The sequence below is a fragment of the Micropterus dolomieu genome, linkage group LG12 (genome assembly GCF_021292245.1).
Source record: "Micropterus dolomieu isolate WLL.071019.BEF.003 ecotype Adirondacks linkage group LG12, ASM2129224v1, whole genome shotgun sequence".
Lineage (NCBI taxonomy): Eukaryota > Metazoa > Chordata > Actinopteri > Centrarchiformes > Centrarchidae > Micropterus > Micropterus dolomieu.
This window is the reverse complement of record NC_060161.1, coordinates 32,241,543-32,252,603: the sequence shown is the minus strand read 5'-3', so window position 1 is coordinate 32,252,603 and position 11,061 is coordinate 32,241,543.

Below are 11,061 nucleotides of genomic sequence, written 5' to 3'. Positions count from 1 at the left end.
AAAACATGATTGAACAAGCTTTGTGGTGTGCTGCTCGAAATTTAAATTACTATCAAACCAAACACCAAGGTTCTTTGCCACAGGCTTAATGTGATTTACTAGGGAACCAGCAGATGGCAGTATTTGATTTGCCATCTGCTGGGACCCGATGACCAGGATTTTTGTTTTGTCTGAGTTCAGCTGGAGGAAATTATTTGACATCCATTTTTTAACTTCACAAAGGCAGTTGTTAAGTGAACTCAGCTTTCCAGGGTCTGTGGATCTGACGGGCAAGTATATTTGTGTGTCATCAGCATAAATATGAAAAGAAATGCCATGTTTATGGATAATATGTCCAAGGGGAAGCAGATACAAGGAAAACAAAATCGGTCCTAAGACCGACCCCTGAGGCACACCATATTTAACTGGACAGAACGAAGAGACATAGTTGTTTACAGACACGCAAAACTTCCTATTTGACATTAATAGGGTCAGTAGCTCAGCAGCCTTCTATCTGCAGCAGAGTTGTGGCATCATGATTGTTTCTGTGGATTTGGTGCTCTTTTATTCAGCTTTTAGGCAAAAAGTTAGTAGAATTATTATTTATTTGGCAAGGATGTGAAGAGGGGGACTCATGCAGGTAACTCTGTGTACATTTCAATAAAAAACTGGACAGGACTCAACAGCACTCAAGACTCTGAACCTTTGGGCTCATGCAGATCACCTATCAGCCTGGAGTGGGAAGTGATTGGTTCTTCTGGTGTGCTGTGGTGTTGGTATCAAGGCCTGGTAGTCAGCAGTCAACAAGCTTGGTGAACTGGATGGAATTGGACGCTGTGGAGGCAGTGGCAGAGAGGAGGATGAGGGAAAAGCCACCCTGGTTAGCACCTCTCAACCCTCTCTACGATGTCTTGTGGCAGATGGGTAGTTCATTCAGCCACCAGATCATCACAGCCTTGCACTCTCACCCCAAAAATATTCCCAAGTTATTACATTATCAAAAGGTTGTTCATTTTTTTCCCACAGCTTGTCACTGGAGAAACTGTATCCCTGCTTCATGAAGATTGTAGTATTTTATAATAGCCAGGTTTATATCGACAATATATTATTTAGATGTGTCTTTGTGAAGTCCAAGAGCAGCTACATGGTGATGTGTGTGAAATCTGTGTTAGTGTTAGCTCAAACAAATTCACTTTGGGGGATTTTTGCTAGAGGGGGAAAAGTTGTTCCTCCTTAGGATTTATCAGGAGAGGTCTGCTGTGGTCAGTTTGTGGTTGTTTGAGTTGGGGTGATGCTTGGCTGAGAACCTGAAAACATTAAAGATGAAGACGGTAAAGACGCTGCTGCAGATAGTGTGGCAGATGTTGACCGGCCAATACCTGTGTAAACTCAGATATAATTCAAATTTATTTATTAGGATAAACCCCTTGAGATGCACCATCTCGTTTTAGAGGGGGTCCTAAAATACACCACAACCATCACAAAAGAACAGTGACAAAAAAAAAGTACAATTATACATTTGTCAATGTACAGACAAACAACAGACAAACACACACAGAACCACCAATACAGAGCAACAACAACAGGAAAACAAAGACAAAAACCCCAGAAAAACAAAAAACAAAACAAAACAACAATAATAATTACAGAAATATAAAGAACTTTACAGCCACTAGATGGTCAAACTGGCTAATAATACATATGATAATGTAGACAGAGAGAGATTGAATAAATCAGTAAGTGGATCCATAAGTATATGGGATGCTAATTTGATAAACTTATACTTAAGTCCAGCACCACTGTTCACTTTTAATTCATTAATGGCATTCTGAACTTCATCTGGTTGAATTTTCCTAAAAGAAAAATAACTGTGACTGGGTGAAGTATTATTTAAAAAGGCCAGTACTCTGATCAGATTTGGGTAGTAAGGTAAAACAAACAGAGGAGAAATGGTATTAGCAACTCGTATTTGATTAATAGGATGTTTATCTTATGTGTTGATAATAGTTTTAATTTTCTTCTAGAATTGTTTTGGATTCTTAAAATCAATACTGAGGCTTTCCTTATAGTAATTAGATTTTGCATTACGGGTTTTAGTCTTGCCCATATTTCTCAGCTGCTTGTATACTTCCCAATCAGCATTTGCCCTTGTACGGCGGAATATTGACCATGCTTTGTCCCTCTGCCTAAAGAGACTAATAAATTCAGGGTCAGTCCAGGGGAGATGTTTACCCTTGACCATAAGGAGCATGTTTGTCCAAAACATCCATAAACTCAGTGTAGAAGAAATCCCAGGCATCTTGTACATTAGGTATAAGTTGGTATCTGTCCCAGTTAATAGCAATCAGATCACTGATAAATAAATCTGAATTCAGTGTCTTGTGTTGTCTGATTTTGATAAGTCTTGGTGGTGATTTAGGTAGCTTGATTTTCCATACAAAATAGACTATCGAGTGATCACTAAACCAGTCCCCTAGGAATCTAACTGGGTGTGAAAAGAGTATCCAGTCAAGCAGGGATTAAGTTATAGGGGTGATTCAACACACATTTAGCAATAAAGAATTTTCGAGATAATACATTATGATATAGGCCTACACATTAATAAATGAAAGTTAAAAAAAGTTTATATGAGCTCCTGTATTGCCGGAACTTCTGTCGATTACGGGGTGGGAAGTCGATGAAACATGTGACGGTGTGTGAAGCCGTAAGTGCTAAAATTATTTCCATGACTAATCGAAGAGCATTAAAAGTAATCAATAGAATTTTAAAGTCAAACATAAGTTTAAAAGTAGTTGGTTCCAAAAATGTAATAGACAATTGTAGAGATTTCAAGATTAATTTGATACAATAAAACAAAAACACACAAAACATAAACCCACATACAAAAATAAACACAAAACAACAGCACCCTTCAAGAAAGACCCAGCAACCCCAGACACCATTTCCAGAGTATTTCTGTGAGTATTTCTATAAAGCTCAAGGCTCAGTCCGCATTAATATGAAATAAAGGAGAGTGTAGCTCAAAGAAAAAAATAAAATAAAATAAAAAAGTTACTTCACAAGCAGCATTTAAAGTAATTCGGTAGGGGGCAGTAGTAATCATACGCTAGGAGGCTCTGCCACACAAGGGGACGGGAAAAAAGGAAAAGCATGACACAGTCAGCTTGCGACAGCAAGATGTCAACAAACAACAACTGAGAGCGATCACCTGTTCCATCTAACAACATCTAGCTATAACACAAGAAGAGTGTCAACAACACCTCAAGAAACATTACGTTCCGGCATCTCCTTGTCAGATCGGCACTGAAGTCTGGATAGATGAACATGTGACTCTCGTTATATTCTAGCTTCTTTTTTCCCCTAGCAGGGCGAAGTATTTTTACCGTCGTTTATCTTGGAAGTTAAGCAGTGTGATCATGATGGACCTGGGATTGGCTCTGTCGCTTTGTCGGACAGACGGAGAGCGGTGGGCCCTCTCAATGATCGGTGTAGTGGGGAAGTTGTTTCGTCCCAGGAGTAGTGGGATAAGCCGAGACATGAAACCGATGATATCACCGCCTTCAGTGGACTCATGCACTCCCACGAGGTTACAGCGTCAGCTCCGGTTCTCCAAGTCATCAACTTTTTCCAACTGGTAAGATTTGCTGTTCTCGATTTGCTGAATGTGTCATTTGTTTAATTTGCATTAAAAGACATTCAAATAAGAGATTAGCTTGCTTACTGCTTGCAGCCCTCGCTTGCTTCCTCTGAAAATGCATATACCATAAAACTTTGATTAATAGACCGAGCTTTTATTTGCTAAAATCACTGAATTGACCCTGCCTATATTTGGGACAGGCATCCATATGTGACAGGCCTTGAATTCCTCTTGCACAAAACTGAAATAAGCCACTATGAAACAGTTTATTTGAAACAGAACATTACTTGTATAAAAATTATCCAATAATATCAAATACATGTCATTCATTATATCTAGCTCTCACAGATGGCTTATGCACTTTTATTTAGAAGGCAGAAACTTAAAGAAGACAACTACACTGTACATAACGAGAGAAGTGTGGCAGAAGTTAAAAATATAAATATGAGTTTTAGAAAACTGAAGTTTTTTGGTATATCAATTAGTCATATTCTCTGCCTTATATATGAAACCAGGTTAAAAAGACAATAGAGTGTAATAGCTTCTTAAGTCTTTGTCTATACCTTATATGTACCAATATTGAAGGAAATTATCTGTAGTGATATAATATATACACATTATGTAGTTACTGATCCAAAACATGGAAATCTGGTGGTATGCTCCTTTAAACCACATTTTCATAAATTTGGTCTTGATTAGTCCTCTCTCCGGTGTGGGTTGAATCTGCTCTCTTTAAAGCTCTGTATGAGAGAGGATGATGGGTCTAAATACCTCTGCTCCTCCCAGAAGGTTTGTGTACTGCTGACGGGAAGCCGTCACCACTTGCGGATTTATTGGCTTTTAACCTACAAATGGCCTCATCTGTTTTCTCTGCTGTAATGGCTGATGGGAGGATTTCACTCAGACTGTTGCCCACTGATGGCAGCTCTACTGAACTCAACTTCTTAATTTCACCCACAAGCAGTGGGTAAATGTTCCTGAAATATTCTTTTCTCAGTGTCTTGTCCTGCTAGTCTCAGTGAGGATTTCTAACATAAGGCTACGTATTGTGTTTGATGTTTGTTTTTACATAATTGCGCTGTCAGACGTCTTGCTGCCCGAAGCCTGAATCATTATAGGTCTGTCTGAAGAAAACATTGTTCCCTTTGTCAGTTCATTAAGCTTAAGGCTGCATGTACTTTTCATTTGTTCTTACAGTATCAGTTTCGCTTCAGTGTTCTTCTTTCCAATTACCGAGTTGCCCTATATATAACTTCTTTGAAAGGAAAATTTTAGCCTATTAGTTCAAAACATGGAGCCGTGAGGTGTTGCTAAAACCTGTTGGTAATGGACTGAAGTTGGAGATGATTAAAAATGATGAGCTGTGTGGCTTGTCTCCATAATAAACACATACCATCTTCTCACATCATGAACCAGCAGGGAGCAAGACTTATGGTGTGTTCAGACTACAGAGACCAAAGGGACATTTTCAGTGTGGCACAATTACATAAAAAGTCAATGCAAAGACGCGCAAGTAGAAAATGTTTTAAGTTGTGTGTTTTCACCAATTCTGCTCGCTTCCAGATAACAAAAAACACTTTGGCATGAAGATATTTGATATTTGGGAAGATATTTGATTAGACAGAAACGCCACACTTGATAAACTTCAGGAGTTTATGTGTAGTATCTGCACAAGCATTTAATTTGCTGTCGTTCCACTGATGGAAAAACAGGCAAACTGATTGATTTGTTTATGACATCATTTAAATTTTGACTTAAGGGGTTGAGGAAGCTGTGTGAATTTTAAAATATGACCTTAAAATACAGTAAAACAGATAAGAACTTGAGTTGGAATCTTATTTCAATGTGTAAATGGCGAAATATGAAACAACTAGGACTGACAAAAAGTGTTCACGCTTGGTCAACTTTCCCTCTATAAATAATGGTTTAGTATGAAAATCCAGCCTGCAGTGGTCAGATGGATCACTGTGCAGCTCTGATATCAGGCTGGCGCAGCGGGTCTAGGATTAAGTTCCAGACTTTGTCCTTTAAGAAATATGGACATGTTGGGACTGCAAATCATCTGGACGGTGATACAGTTTGTAGAGAAAGAGAGAAAGTTTATATGAATGTAAAGAGTGTGTAGACAGAGATGGGGTATTATTTGAATTTTGACACTGCACTATTGTTTTTTTTTTTGAAATAGCTTGCTGATGTTTGTTGATGTTAATCTGAAATGCAATGAAGTGTCAGCAGAAAGTATGAGAGGAAAATTCATTTGTGCAATGTCATGAAATAGTAGGTGGTGCAAGCCAGCTGTTAAGATACTTTAGTTGACAAGCAAAATATTAACATGCTAGCCACCATAACACCAAGTTATCAATAGGGTTGCCAATAGTTCCCTTTTTCAGAGTAAAAACCTGCTGTATGTATTCTGGAGGTGGGACTCATTCAGCGTCAGCAGTGTAGCAGAACAGCAGCGAGACCTTCTATGAGTTTGCACAGATCTAAAAGAGAATTTGAATAATTCATTCCCTTCAGCCACAGACATTCAGCCCTGTGGGACTCCCAGACCTCAAATCCTTGAGAGTGTGTAAATTTAAAAAAATAAAGGCCTTCAAGGGGTTTTCTTTCAATGGGTGCAAGGAGGAGGGGCTTAAATATAGCCAGGGTTCTTATAGCACTTTTTAGCCTGTGGTTTGTTTGATAAATATATTTCCAAGCTCTTATGCTGAAGATCATGAAGAGGAATCAGAGCTGTTGTCAACTGACTGAGAGCCAAACTGGACTTCTAACCTCAGGCCTCAAGGATCAGGGATCTGAAGAAAAGAGATGTACTGAACTTGCACACATGAATTTCACCTCGTTGTCACCATAGTTATTGTTATTTCATACTTGTATTTGATGTTAAACTGTTTTTCAATACTACAAAGCTTTTATTATCATCACTACAAACAGAAGCTGTCGAAGTAGTGAGTCCAGTGTATAAGGAAACATACTTAATTTTATTGCAGTTTTATTAATAGTGAAAAAAAACAGGACTGAATAATAAAAATAGATATAGATGTACATATCTTCCATAAGCACAGTGTGGAGTGAGATTCACTTCTGATTTAACCACATTACATATAACCAAAGGACACTTTATGCACACACACAGAAAGACACATTATTGACATATTTACTCCTTGTTGAAGGTGAAATGTCTGTGGCTGGAAAATGAAAACCTGAAGTTGTCACATATAAGCTCCTCTGAGTGTTACACAGGTTTTAACACCTGTTATCTTCACCTGCAGCTGTGAGCTGAACAGAAATTACAAATTCATCCTGCTGCTGCTGGAATATTGTAGACAGATATAGAATATATGATGTGCATTACTGAAAGAACATCATATATACATATATATATGGCCCATATATTTTTTTAAAGTTTTGAAATCTGTTAATGTTTATGCTGCCAGTCTGTTCTGTAAAACCGCAGCTGTCTCTGCAGTGGTAATTAAAGTGAAACAGCAGAGATTAAAGTGAAGACATGACATCTTTTCACTGGTGAAGTCTCAGTGGTTTCATCTTAGAATATATATTAAAAAATCTGCAAAATACTAATTTGAAGAACTTTTAGTGAGGAAAGCAATGAAGCCTTGTGGTGGAATTATTTGTTTGCTTTTTCATACTGCTGTTGTGATTTTAATAAAAATATTTAAAACAAAAACTCAATAAAATTCATTTCAAGAGAAGAGTTTAATGTTTAAACATGGTGAGGTTTGAAAATGCTCCAATGTGGAGCAGGGTAGCCCCCAGGAAACTAGTTGGTGAAGATGGTTAATGCTGGCCCCCTCGTTTTCCATGAAGCTTAATACATTAAATATTACAAAAAAGTGTAATAATCTCTTCTGCAGAGGCCCTTTTTTTCCCAGGCGAGGCAGGAAACCTCTAATAAAGAAGGCAGCGGGAAACCCCGCACAGGAAGATGGAACTTCAAATACAGTCTCTGCCTTTTATTAAACTAATTATCAGAATAAAAGATTGATAGAATAAAACCACCTTTGATCAGAGGAAACAGGCTCAATCTGAGAAAAATTTTACATGTTTTTGTAATTTGATTAAACAGCAAAGATCTGACATGTTAATCCTATTTCTTATGTTTTTCAGAACATCTATAGCAACATCAAATATTGATTTTCAGAGAGGATCATTTTATCGCATTAAATGTTGATGAAAAAGGACAATGAATATTGAAATGACTGAGATTTCTCTTTTCTTATATGTTTCAAATTGTCATAATAATATCAGTTTGTCAAATATTCATGTCCCGTTTTCAGTTTCCTTTTTCTTTTTAACATTTTATTGTGGCCTGATTCTAAGTGCTAAATAATAGTAGTGTATGGCAATGCAGTTTTATCATTTAAATTGAATTCTAGGTCAAATTATTAACCATACTCACCATACATGCACAGCTTCAGTTTGCTTCTTTCACAGCTAATCATCACCGTCACTTCATTATTCATCCTCATTATCCCTCATGCCTTTGTCCTAATTAGCTGATCTACTTCCTGCATCAATAGCTACAAGATCAATACTCTTTCTACCTCGTCATATATATTATAGGGATGTTAGAACATCAGTGCGATCTATGGGATAATCAATAGTTCAACTCATTATGGGGGAGAGGACATGAAGATTTAGAGTCAGAGAGAGAGGACCTCTGTCTGTAAATCATGTGGCCTTTAATACAGTGTCAGAGTCAGGAATTCAAATTAGAATCGTTAAGACATGTGACCTGCTTCAGAGAGGAGATGAAATAGAGCTGGAGAGGAGGAAGAGATGGATTGGTTACAGTTAGGGATGACGGTGGAGCAAAATAAGAAGCGCTGGTTCTTCCCTTCAATCAATGATTGAGGTGAATTTCTTTTCACATCCAGTAAGTGTTTTCAGCAGTTTGATGTTGGAACGTGTTTCCAGGATCTTAATCAACAACAGTAAACGCCACATTTTGGCATTCTTCTCATGATCAAACAGCAAAGCTTCGTCTTCCTTGCATCAATCAGGATTTTTCACAGCTGATCTGTCTTAATGAAGGAGATTTTTTTTGACTGATAAACTATTTTTGTTTAGTTTACAGTGGCTGAAACTCTTGAGAAACACAAACAAAGGATAAGAAAAGCAAACAACACACAATAGGTTTAACAAAGACCACAGATGCCCCAGAAAAGCATCACATTTTCGAAATTTGTTCATTTGTCTACAGGTAAACAAGTTCTCCCGAATATGGAAAAAAGTATAATAAACATCAGCTTATATATTATCCAAGGAAGGTTAAAATCAAGGAGAAACAACTTCATCTTGAAGATGAAACAACTTCAAGTACCTTGAACCAAGTCCAGTTGCCCTTATTTTTACTGGAACGTTGATATTTGATTCTCCCAAATCCCAGATTATGTTCATTGAATCTTTTTTTTTATCAAATTCACACTTTCTGCAATATCTTCACATAGCAACTATAGTATGGTTGAGGTTAGGGAAAGATTGTGAAATGGGCTTTATGTTTATAATTATAAATGCAACAATTTAGTTTTTGCCCCCATTCATCATGAGCTGAACTCAAAGATCTAAGACTTTCTCTATGTACTCAAAAGGCCTATTTCTCTCAAATCCACCCGTTCTCACTCCCAAGTCACCACATATGGATGCACGGTCAAGAGCTATAGTCGTCAGTTTGTAACGCACTGGGGATCCCTTTACCGTCACAGTTCAACGTATCGGGGGAGGTCCTGTAGCGTCAGTTTTTGACGGTAAAAGTAGGTATATGTCTTATGGGGAAACAGTGAAGTCAATTATAATGTTTAATTATATTCATATTCTTACATATTGAACAGTTATGGATCACATTTAACGTTACCCGAGAGACTGGGCGCCAACCGAGAGACCCATCTGATGCTCTTGCTGCATCAAGTAGCAGTATAGATGAAGATCTAGATTTGGATGTAGCCAACCCATTTATTTTGCCATTATTTATGTTTTTATTACTGCATGTTGTTAAAATAGTTTGTATTTTCATTTTTGTATTTCTAATAATATTTTATCAATAATTCCTTTATATTTTCATCATGTTGTATTATCTTAAATTGTCTACATTGTAATCCTTTTTCTTAATAAAATCTTTATATTTAATTTGTTTAGACGGATTACCATTTGTGAGAACCTGTTTTGTTTGAGTAAAAACAATCACTATTCTGAACCACTATTCTGTTGTCCATTAGAGGTAGATATGTAGTCATTCAAAAGCTGTGTATGTGGTCTAGTTGTGGGCTATGGTTAGACGTCTACCAAACTTTCACTGAAAGCCCAAATTCAGCCATGTTTTAGCCTTGATGTCTGGGCTCTGTTTAGACGTCTATTAGACGTCTTTTAACCGTGAAATTGCTTGCTGGGATAGTACTTAAGATAGGAACTTTCTGTAATACGGCCTCTGGTGCCTACATTACCCATCAATGCAACCGGACCGCGGGCGGTTTAGTCTGTTGTTTGAAGTGATGTTGTCATCTACAGTTAGTTTCTAACTGTTTATGTTGATGTATTTTTAAAACTAACTAGAATCGAATTGTTTCAGTTTACTTCAGCTGGCTTCCCACAGGAACAGGAAGTGGCCAAGCTGCTGTTTATCCATCTCTCCGCCTTCACATGAAAACCTGCAGCTGTAAAACAAGTTGGTGTTCGCTGCGTTGGTGGGATCCATCCAAACAAAGGAAATGAGAACTTCAGCAGAAACAGATGAGGCAGGTGGAGGTGAAGGGAAAGTAAATCATGTAAAATAAAACCCTCGATCGAATCAAGACCAGAGATAAAGTTTTACAGACAAAAAATACTGCACTAGAAAATGCAGCTAGTTTGATCCATTTCATTAAATTTCAATGAATTTGTGCTGCTCAATAAAAATGAATTTCAAGTAATATGTTTGATCTATGAGTAATTCAAAATTCAGCTATGTTTATTTTTGTTTTATTGTTAGTTTTTGTTTTTTCTTGTTTTCACTCATTTCTACTTTTGTAAAAACGATTAATTTAATTATAATTCATTACACAACAAATTACTTTAGATGTATTCAATACTTTTTAGAGATTAATGGAAAAACTACCACATTTCATTCAAATTAAAAAAAACATCTTCAGGAGTCATACTGTAGATGTTTAAATCATTTTAATTAAAGAAATAATGAGTTCAGCTTGTATCAAACTTTTTTTAATGTATTCTTAAAATCATTAAAACACACAGTTTGACATTTGGCAATAAATATTGTCAGTCCACACACAGCTCAAAATATGCTGAAGCTGAGCTCATACTGACACAGTAGGGAGGACATTAATATCTATAATCTAGTATGTGTGTGGGTGTGGGTGTGGGTGTGGGTGTGTGTGTGTGTGTGTGTGTGTGTGTGTGGGGGGGGGGGGGGGGGGGGGGGGGGGGGG